Source organism: Oncorhynchus nerka, linkage group LG24, assembly GCF_034236695.1.
Source record: "Oncorhynchus nerka isolate Pitt River linkage group LG24, Oner_Uvic_2.0, whole genome shotgun sequence".
In the NCBI taxonomy this organism is placed as follows: domain Eukaryota; kingdom Metazoa; phylum Chordata; class Actinopteri; order Salmoniformes; family Salmonidae; genus Oncorhynchus; species Oncorhynchus nerka.
The window spans coordinates 59,590,411-59,600,877 of record NC_088419.1 but is presented as its reverse complement, the minus strand read 5'-3'; positions in this window follow the sequence as shown (position 1 = coordinate 59,600,877).

The following is a 10,467-nucleotide window of genomic DNA, read 5'->3' as shown; positions in this document are numbered from 1 at the left end:
GACAGGCTCCGGAACAGTTTCTATCTACAAGCCATCAGACTGCTGAACACTTGAACTGGACTGACCACCTGCTCTGATTCTCTGCACCTTACAACACACGCAAACACACATTCATGCTACATAGACACATTAATGCTACACACACACACATCACAACTGCTGCTACCAGACTCATATTATGATTGCTAAATACTGTGCAATTTTAAAACTAGCCCCCCAATTCCCCCTTCCCAAAACACTTATAAATATTGCACTATAAATTGTTCCTTCCTGTATTAGACTTATGCTAAAATATTTATTGTATTCTACTGAGCTATTTACTTAGTTTGTATTCTTATCTTTTATTATTTCTTATTGTTGTTGGAACCTGCCAGTAAGCATTTAGTTGGATGGTGTTTACCATGTGTATCATATACATACGACTAATGAAACCTGAAACCCCTGTTCTGTCTGTGCACAGGAGGTAGAACTGGCCATTTCCCAGTTGCCTGAGCGATGCTGGGAGACAATCGATAAATGATTCAACTCATGACAAATATGGATTTCCCCTGTGGCCCTGTACACACAGTGACAGCCCAAAGTTTTGTGTTTGAGATGAGAGCATCGCCTTAGTTTTATCTGATGGAGCTGGGGGAGAGCATGTGGAGGAGTGGAGTGTTACACTCATGTTTCAATAACCTCATCGAGAGCTGGTTTTCACTGCCCTAGGGTCTGGAGATGAGATTTCTGATTGGTCTGCCAACAGGAAATTAAACTTGGATGATGTGAGATTTATGTGAGGATGTTTCTCTGTGAAGCAGCTTCTGTTTCTGACAATCATTTCAAAGGACGCAGGCCTCTGCCATCGGAAAATGAAATATTCCACAGCCTTATTGCTTTGTAGCTTAGATCTCCTTTGATAATTTGTTCACCAAAAGACTTTGTGTTTTTAAGTTTTCATCCTGCCCTGCCTTGGCTAGCAGTTGACATAATAACAGCTATTTATTTCATTGTGCAGCCAAGAGAGAATTTATGGCTCCCTAAAAGCGTGATGGATATATACTCTGGAAGGCCAAGACAATCTGTTATCTCTATGCTTGTGTGCTCCCAATATTGGTATTTGTCATCTTGAATAGAATTAATGCTCTGTCAGTCATGCTATTTGTTTTGGAATGGGAAAATTATGACAGATACTAAGACTTAAACTACAGACTTCAGAACCAGGGACCTATCTGAGTGTAGCAGTGTGTTTTTGAAGCACTGTGGACCATAGAGACAGAAGGAGGAGTTTGAGGTATCAGACGGGCTTTTTCTGTGCTCTGACTCCAACAGAACTTGACAACTGCAGCCAGGGTCCTTACGTAAGAAGCAGGACTGAGCAGGACTGTTGAACCACTAGTCATAAAAACGAGTCCAATTACCTTCACTCACAACAAAACAATCCATAAACTGCAAATAAAGGGAAATAATGTTGAAATGAGAGGTTTCATAATGGCAGCTACTTTCATGTTTGTTTTCCTTTTTCTTCTATTAAATGTAGTATTCTGAGGTTGGTGTCATTCAGAGCACTGTGCTCTGACAATACAATAGCTGATATAAACTATACACTGAGTGTACAAAACATTAAGAATGCTCTTTCCATGACATAGACTGACAAGATGAAGCCACGTGAAAGCTATGATCCCTTATTGATGTCACTTGTTAAATCCACTTCAATCAGTTTATATGAAGGGGAGGAGACAGGTTAAAGAAGGATTTTTAAGCCTTGAGACAATTGAGACATGGATTGTGTATTTGTGCCATTCAGAGGGTGAATGGGCAAGACAAAATATTTGAGTGCCTTTGAACGAGGATATGGTAGGTGCCAGGCGCACCTGTTTGTGTCAAGAACTGCAGCTCTACTCGGTATTTCATACAGTTTCCCGTATGTATGGGGGTGCTACTCAGTATTAGGAATGTGATTTTAATGTCTTGTACACTGTGTATATAAACTAGAAACACAAAGCTGTCTTGCCCAAGGTGTTATTATGTATAGCAATGCCCACAGCAATAACAAAGCAGACATTGAAAAGTGATTTAGTTGTGCTTTTGGATGATGTGAGAACAGTGTGGACCTGAGCCAGCAACCCTCTGCTGAATGCCACACCACCTCATCTGTTCTCATGGCTTGGCTGCAGCACTAACGGGCTTAAATGAAATGTAGCAGTGGTCAGCACACTCTACAGTACACATTCTCTCACAAAAAAAGACAGTCAGGGATATTGCATGTGAGTGCACATGTGTGAGTGCATGGGAGCGTGTGCATGTGTGTGAGGACAAGTGCACGGTACATGCATGGGTGTGTGTATCAGCGTATATCCATAGAGAGAAAGTCATCATTCTGCAAGTGAGATGGTTTCTCATTCTCATGAATCCTACTTAATAAATCCTCTTAAGGATCGTCCCTTTTTTTTCCAATTTTCGGCTAAAATGACATACCCAAATATAACTGCCTGTAGCTCAGGCCCTGAAGCAAGGATATGCATTTTCTTGGTACCATTTGAAAGGAAACACTTTGAGGTTCGTGGAAATGTGAAAGGAATGTAGGAGAATATAACATGAGATCTGGTAAAAGATAATACAAAGAAAAGGTTTCTGTCTTTTTTAGTACCATCTTTCGAAATGCAAGAGAAAGGCCATAATGTATTATTCCAGCCCAGGTGCAATTTAGATATTGGCCACTAGATGGCATCAGTGTATGTCCACATTTTTAGTCTGATCCAATAAACCATTGCATTTCTGTTAAAGTTTGTATCAAGACTGCCTAAATGTGTCTAATTTGTTTATTAATAACTTTTCATGTTCAAAACTGTGCACTCTCCTCAAACAATAGCATGGCATTATTTCACTGTAATAGCTACTGTAAATTGCATAGTGCAGTTAGATTAACAAGAATGTAAGCTTTCTGCCAATATCGGATATGTCTATGTCCTGGGAAATATTCTTGTTACTTTCAAACTCATGCTAATCGCATTAGCCTACGTTAGCTCAACCGTACCGCAGGGGACCCACCAATCCTGAAGAAGTTTTAATGTAATCTAAAAAACAATTTCAGCGCTGTACACCCGGTGATACCATTGCTCTAGTAAATGCAGATTGTAGAGCATGTCTTCTTTGTGTCCATCTGATTGGTTTGTATTGTATCAGCCTCATTCATTTTGTAGTAGTATTATGTGAAATCATGTGAATTCCTGTCCTTGTGTGAAATCCTCCTGTAAAGCACAGAGAAATTAGAGTCGCTGACGCTTTCTAATCCACCCACCATCCTCTTGTCTCAGCTCTGCCTCAATCTGCATACTGTGTGGGTGGCCATTGTGTGGCCTCGCTTATCCATGTAAATCGTTACATTACTCTCAGGTAGATTTTCACACACAGCCAGACACACACACACACACACACTAGGAGCCATAATCAAGGTGATACATTTCTATTACAGAACAGAGAACATACATATTTAGCCTTAAATAGCATAGGCTAAGGATATCTAATGCATTACATATAGATAGCCTGTGTTCTAAGAGCACATTGGAATTTCAAATGATTCATTTCCCAAACACATTGAGCACAATTCTTTATGTTGTGTCTGTTTACATGTTCTGAGGCACTCACACCGCCATGGGCTGAGGCTGGTAAGATGCCATTGCTGTTTAGGGCAGGTAGCCTAGTCGTTAGAGCTAGATCGAATCCCCGAGCTGACAAGGTAAAAATCTGTTGTACTGCCCCTGAACAAGGCAGTTAACCCACTGTTCCTAGGTCGTCATTGTAAATAAGAATTTGTTCTTAACTAACTTGCCTAGTTAAAAAAAATATGTATATATTTCTGCTAGTTTTTAACATAATAGGCTTATTGATATTAGCATTCTAACAGTTGCAATAAACCCCAGAGGAGTGGGCAGCATGAGCAATTCTTACCCTCCAGTTGCATCTCGTACTGTAGCTGCAGTATGATGCTTGACCTAACATTTTCAAATAAAGGATACACATGTTGCTGAGAGAAAGTTTGTATTACGGAAAAAACAGCCATATATTTTAGTCACTGTAGAAAACTGTTGCTGGGAATAGCCCATCTCCCTTTTCCTCTAAGCTCCTGTATGACTTTACCTTCCTGCTGAGTATAATTCTCTATGACACATCTGCCACTGGAATATATTAGAGCAGAATTTTTAGGATTCTTTACAGACTACAGAAGTTCTTGGGAATGAGGAGGAATGGTAAAATTGAGAAGCTGACTGCAGGCATGATGCTATTTGTATTTATTAAGGATCGCCATTAGGTGCTGCCAATGCAGCAGCTACTCTTCCTTGGCTCCAGCAAAATGAAGGGCATTATGCAATTTTAAAAACATTACAAGACATTGACAGATTTCACAACACATTAACTGTGTGCCCTATAGCTCTGATAATAAAAGAGAGTGCTTTGTATCTGGACTGAGCAGAGCACCTTTACGCAATACAGTCCTCATGAAATATATTTCTTCCATAAATCCACACTTGGCTCATACATTTCCATCCTTTGGACATTTGCCTTTTAAAATCCGTATTGTGTTTATCTCTTTCCAGTTCCACGCAGAAAGAGCTGCTTCAGAAGGCAAGGCGGGGTTCACTAATCCCACCCATGCACTCCTTATTTACTCCTGACAGCTCCAAATTGAAACTGTAATCACATGTTACACACCATCCCTCATTCCCCCCTTCAATCTTTAAGCTCTCTTCCCGAAGACACAGAAGTCACATTTTCACATTCTTTTTTCCTGGCTGTTTGCCTATGTGCCCTGAGGGCCCTATCAATATCTGACCCGAATGCCTCTCTGTTCTCCCTCTCGCTGTCTTTGGAGAAGACTTCATCTGTTAAGATGGAGGACTGCGGTGTTGGTGGTGCAGTGAGGGTGGATTAGTCACCGGTGGTGCGGTGGGGGCTGGTGAGGGGAGGATGGCTCATAGTAATGGCTGGAATGGAGTAGATGGAATGGAATGAAGCACACCTCCACTGTGCTGGTTTATTTCTCTTTCTGAAGGCTACAACCAGTCTTCCCATTTAATAGCAGGTAAAGAGGAAGAGAACCTGTGTCTGGGAAGAGCCATATCCATTTTTCCTGACACTCTATCTCTGGTGGCGTTAGTGGAACAGTTGGTTTAAATTGTAAACCAGAGGTGGGCAACTCCAGTCCTCGGGGGCCTGATTGGTGTTACACTTCTCCATCCCTAGCAAACACAGCTGATTAATCAAACTGAAGATCATGATTAGGTGATTATTGGAGTCAGGTGTGTTAGATGTGGCTGGGGCAAAACTGTGACACCAATCAGGCCCTTGAGGACTGGAATTGCCCACCCCTAGGTGTAAACAGTGGCAGATTTATGCCAGGCTCAGATTTAGGAAGTGTCTATGGGAACAAATACTATACTATAGCCTAGTGTATCCAGCCTAAACACACACTCATTCTCGCTTAATGGGATGACACAATGTATACACAGCCGTGGCCTGTTCGTTGAGCGTAATCTGGGTGGCCTTGACAGACAGTTTGTGAGCGCTGGCCTGAGGCCTGCACTAGCATGTGGAAGTGGGCAGCGTGTTTGTCTTTACTCATTAGATGCCCTAGTGGCACACATGCCAACTCTAAGGCAGGCTGCAAACAGAGACAGGCAGCACAGCTGTCAAGAGGAAATCCTCTCCTCCCTCTCTATACTGCAGGACTGCATCAGAGCTTCCTCACTCATTAGTCTACCTGAACCAGTCGGATTAACCTGCCTCTGATGAGGACTAATAACTAGCTAGAGGAGTATTAGTAATTTGCATGGTCATTCAGCACAGCAGCCTAGTTCATGGAGAAGACAATGAGCAGGTTTAACACCTACAGTGGGGCAAAAAAGTATTTAGTCAATATTTATTTTCCACCATAATTGGCAAATAAATTCATAAAAAATCCTACAATGTGATTTTCTGGATTTTTTTTCTCATTGTGTCTGTCATAGTTGAAGTGTACCTATGATGAAAATTACAGGCCTCTCTCATCTTTTTAAGTGGGAGAACTTGCACAATTGGTGGCTAACTAAATACTTTTTTGCCCCACTGTATCTCATGGTACAGGTTTCCCAAACACTGCTTTGGGACCCCCCTGAGGCCCATTTTTAGTTTTTGCTCTAGCACTACAGAGCTGATTCAAATAATCAGCTAATCATCAAGCTTTGATTTATTTGAATCAGATGTGTAGTGTTAGGGAAAAAAACGAAACGTACAGCCAACGTATTTTTCTCAAATCAATCACAACATGCGTTGACAGCGTGAGCTGGGCCCTGGCAAATATGGCGAGGTCCTCATCCTGTTCTCCTATGTTAATGTATGTGGAGTTTTAATTCATGTTGACTGTGCCATGCCTGTGCTCCCCAGCTTGCCAAGATATCGTTGTTCCCATTAGGTTTTAATGAACTGCTGTTGCAGAACTGCAGGGAATGAGAAAGGGGTGAAACGTTCCCATAGCGCTGAATGTCAAGCTTGTTTGTTTTAATAATGCTGCGGTTTTGTGCTGCCAGGGGCCCAATAATCATTCTGTCATACACATGCTGCAAATTTGCATATCAAACAAACAACCAATTAAAGTTGACTGTTTTCCCTCATTTAATTATAATCCATTTCTGAATGCCATTGTTCCTGGTTGGTGCTACAAATCTAGCTCACTACCCACAACACCTAGTCGTTACCACAGAGCTTTTAATGACCTTTTGAATTCAAATAAATGTTCTAATTTCAATAGAGAATTGCTGTGTGTGAATGTGAATTGCCTAGAATTGCACACTTTGTGTACATTTGGCAAATGCATACCTTCAGAAAGTATTCATACCCCTTGACTTATTCCACATTCTGTTGTGTTACAGTCTGAATTCAAAATAGAATAAATACAGTATCATTTTTTTCTCACCCATCTACACAAAATATCCCATAATGACAAAGTGAAAACATGTGTTCGTAAGTGTATTGAAAATGAAATAGAGAAATATCACATTTACATAAATAGTCACACCCCTGAGTCAATACATGTTTGAATCACCTTTGGCAGTTATTACAGCTGTGAGTCTTTCTGGGTAAGTCTCTAAGAGACTTTGCAAACCTGGATTGTTCAATATTTGCACATTGATCTTTTAAATAGTCTTCAAGCTCTGTTAAGTTCGATGTTGATAATTGCTAGACATAATAATTACTAGACCCCCCCCCCCTCCCCTCCACTGCTACATTTCATTTAACCCTGTTAGTGCTCCAGCCAAGACACGAGAACAGATTAGGTGGTGTGGCGTTAAGCAGAGGGTTGCTGGCCCAGTTCCACACTGTTCTCATGTCACCCAAGAGCACGACTAAATCACTTTACAATGGCTGCTTTGGTATTAGTGTGGGCATTGCTATACATAATAAAACCTTGGGCAAGACAAGATGGCCTTATTGTGTTTCTAGTCTACATATATACACTGAGGATACAAGACATTAAGAACACATTCCTAATATTGAGTTGCACCCCCCCCCCCCCTTCCCTCAACAGTCTCAAATTCATTGGGGGCATGGACTCTGCAAGGTGTCGACAGCATTCCACAGGGATGCTGACCCATGTTGACTCCAATGCGTCCCGCACTTACACTACCAGTCAAAAGCTTTAGAACACCTACTCATTCAGGCATTTTTCTTCATTTTTACTATTTTCTACATTGTAGAATAATAGTGAAGACATCAAAACTATGAGACAACACATACAGTGGGGCAAAAAAAGTATTTAGTCAGCCACCAATTGTGCAAGTTCTCCCACTTAAAAAGATGAGAGAGGCCTGTAATTTTCATCATAGGTACACTTCAACTATGACAGACACAATGAGAAAAAAAATCCAGAAAATCACATTGTAGAATTATTTATGAATTTATTTGCCAATTATGGTGGAAAATAAGTATTTGGTCAATAACAAAAGTTTATCTTAATACTTTGTTATATACCCTTTGTTGGCAATGACAGAGGTCAAATGTTTTCTGTAAGTCTTCACAAAGTTTTCACACACTGTTGCTGGTATTTTGGCCCATTCCTCCATGCAGATCTCCTCTAGAGCAGTGATGTTTTGGGGCTGTTGCCGGGCAACACAGACTTTCAACTCCCTCCAAAGATTTTCTATGGGGTTGAGATCTGGAGACTGGCTAGGCCACTCCAGGACCTTGAAATGCTTCTTACGAAGCCACTCCTTCGTTGCCCGGGCGGTGTGTTTGGGATCATTGTCATGCTGAAAGACCCAGCCACGTTTCATCTTCAATGCCCTTGCTTATGGAAGGAGGTTTTCACTCAAAATCTCATGATACATGGCCCCATTCATTCATTCTTTCCTTTACACGGATCAGTCGTCCTTGTCCCTTTGCAGGAAAACAGCCCCAAAGCATGATGTTTTCACCCCCATGCTTCACAGTAGGTATGGTGTTCTTTGGATGCAACTCAGCATTCTTTGTCCTCCAAACACGACGAGTTGAGTTTTTACCAAAAAGTTATATTTTGGTTTCATCTGACCATATCACATTCTCCCAATCTTCTTCTGGATCATCCAAATGCTCTCTAGCAAACTTCAGACAGGCCTGGACATGTACTGGCTTAAGCAGGGGGACATGTCTGGCACTGCAGGATTTGAGTCCCTGGCGGTGTAGTGTGTTACTGATGGTAGAGGCTTTCTTACTTTGGTCCCAGCTCTCTGCAGGTCATTCACTAGGTCCCCCCCGTGTGGTTCTGGGATTTTTGCTCACCGTTTTTGTGATCATTTTGACCCCACGGGGTGAGATCTTGCGTGGAGCCCCAGATCGAGGGAGATTATCAGTGGTCTTGTATGTCTGCCATTTCCTAATAATTGCTCCCACAGTTGATTTCTTCAAACCAAGCTGCTTACCTATTGCAGATTCAGTCTTTCCAGCCTGGTGCAGGTCTACAATTTTGTTTCTGGTGTCCTTTGACAGCTCTTTGGTCTTGGCCATAGTGGAGTTTGGAGTGTGACTGTTTGAGGTTGTGGACAGGTGTCTTTTATACTGATAACAAGTTCAAACAGGTGCCATTAATACAGGTAACGAGTGGAGGACAGAGGAGCCTCTTAAAGAAGAAGTTACAGGTCTGTGAGAGCCAGACATCTTGCTTGTTTGTAGGTGACCAAATACTTATTTTCTACCATAATTTGCAAATAAATTCATTAAAAATACAATGTGATTTTCTGGATTTTTTTTCTTCTCATTGTGTCTGTCATAGTTGAAGTGTACCGATGATGAAAATTACAGGCCTCTCTCATCTTTTTAAGTGGGAGAACTTTCACAATTGGTGGCTGACTAAATACTTTTTTGCCCCACTGTATGGAATCATGTAGTAACCAAAAAAGTGTTAAACAAAGCCACACTTTGCCTTGATGACAGCTTTGCATTCTCTCAATCAGCTTCATGAGGAATGCTTTTCCAACATTCTTGAAGGAGTTCCCGCATATGCTGAGCACTTGTTAGCTGCTTTTCCTTAACTTTGCTGTCCAAGTCATCCCAAAACATCTAAATTTGGTTGAGGTCGGGGGATTGTGGAGGCCATGTCATCTGATTCAGCACTCCATCCCTCTCGTTCTTGGTAAAATAGCCCTTGCACCGCCTGGAGGTGAATTAGGTCATTGTCCTGTTGAAAAACAAAGGATAGTCCCACTAAGCCATAACTAGATGGGATGGTGTATCGCTGCAGATTGCTGTGATAGCCATGCTGGTTAAGTGTGCCTTGAATTCTAAATAAATCACAGACCGTGTCACCAGCAAAGCACCCCCACACCATCACACCTCCTCCTCCATGGTTTACATTGGGAACCACACATGTGGAGATAGTCCGTTCACCCACACCGCATCTCACAAAGACACAGCAGTTGGAACCAAAAATATCAAATTTGGATTCCAGACCAAAGGACAACTTTCCACCGGTCTAATGTCCATTGCTTGTGTTACTTGGCCCAAACAAGTCTCTTCTTCTTATTGGTGTCCTTTAGTAGTGGTTTCTTTGCATCAATTTGACCATGAAGGCCTGATTCACACAGTCTCCTCTGAACAGTTGATGTTGAGATGTGTCTGTTACTTGAAATATGTAAAGCATTTATTTGGCCTGCAATTTCTGAGGCTGGTGACTCTAATGAACTTATCCTCTGCAGCAGAGGTAACTCTGGGTCTTCCATTCCTGTGGTGGTCCTCATGAGAGCCAGTTTCATTATAGCACTTGATGGTTTTTGCGACTGCACTTGAAGAAACTTTTCAAAGTTCTTGAATTCTTCCGTATGGACTGTCTTAAAGTGATGTCTTAATGTGATGATGGACTGTCGTTTCTCTTTGCTTTTTTCTCTTTGCTGTTCTTGCCATAATATGGACTTGGTCTTTTATCAAATAGGGCTATCTTCTGTATTCCCCCTGCCTTGTCACAACACAACTGAATGGCTC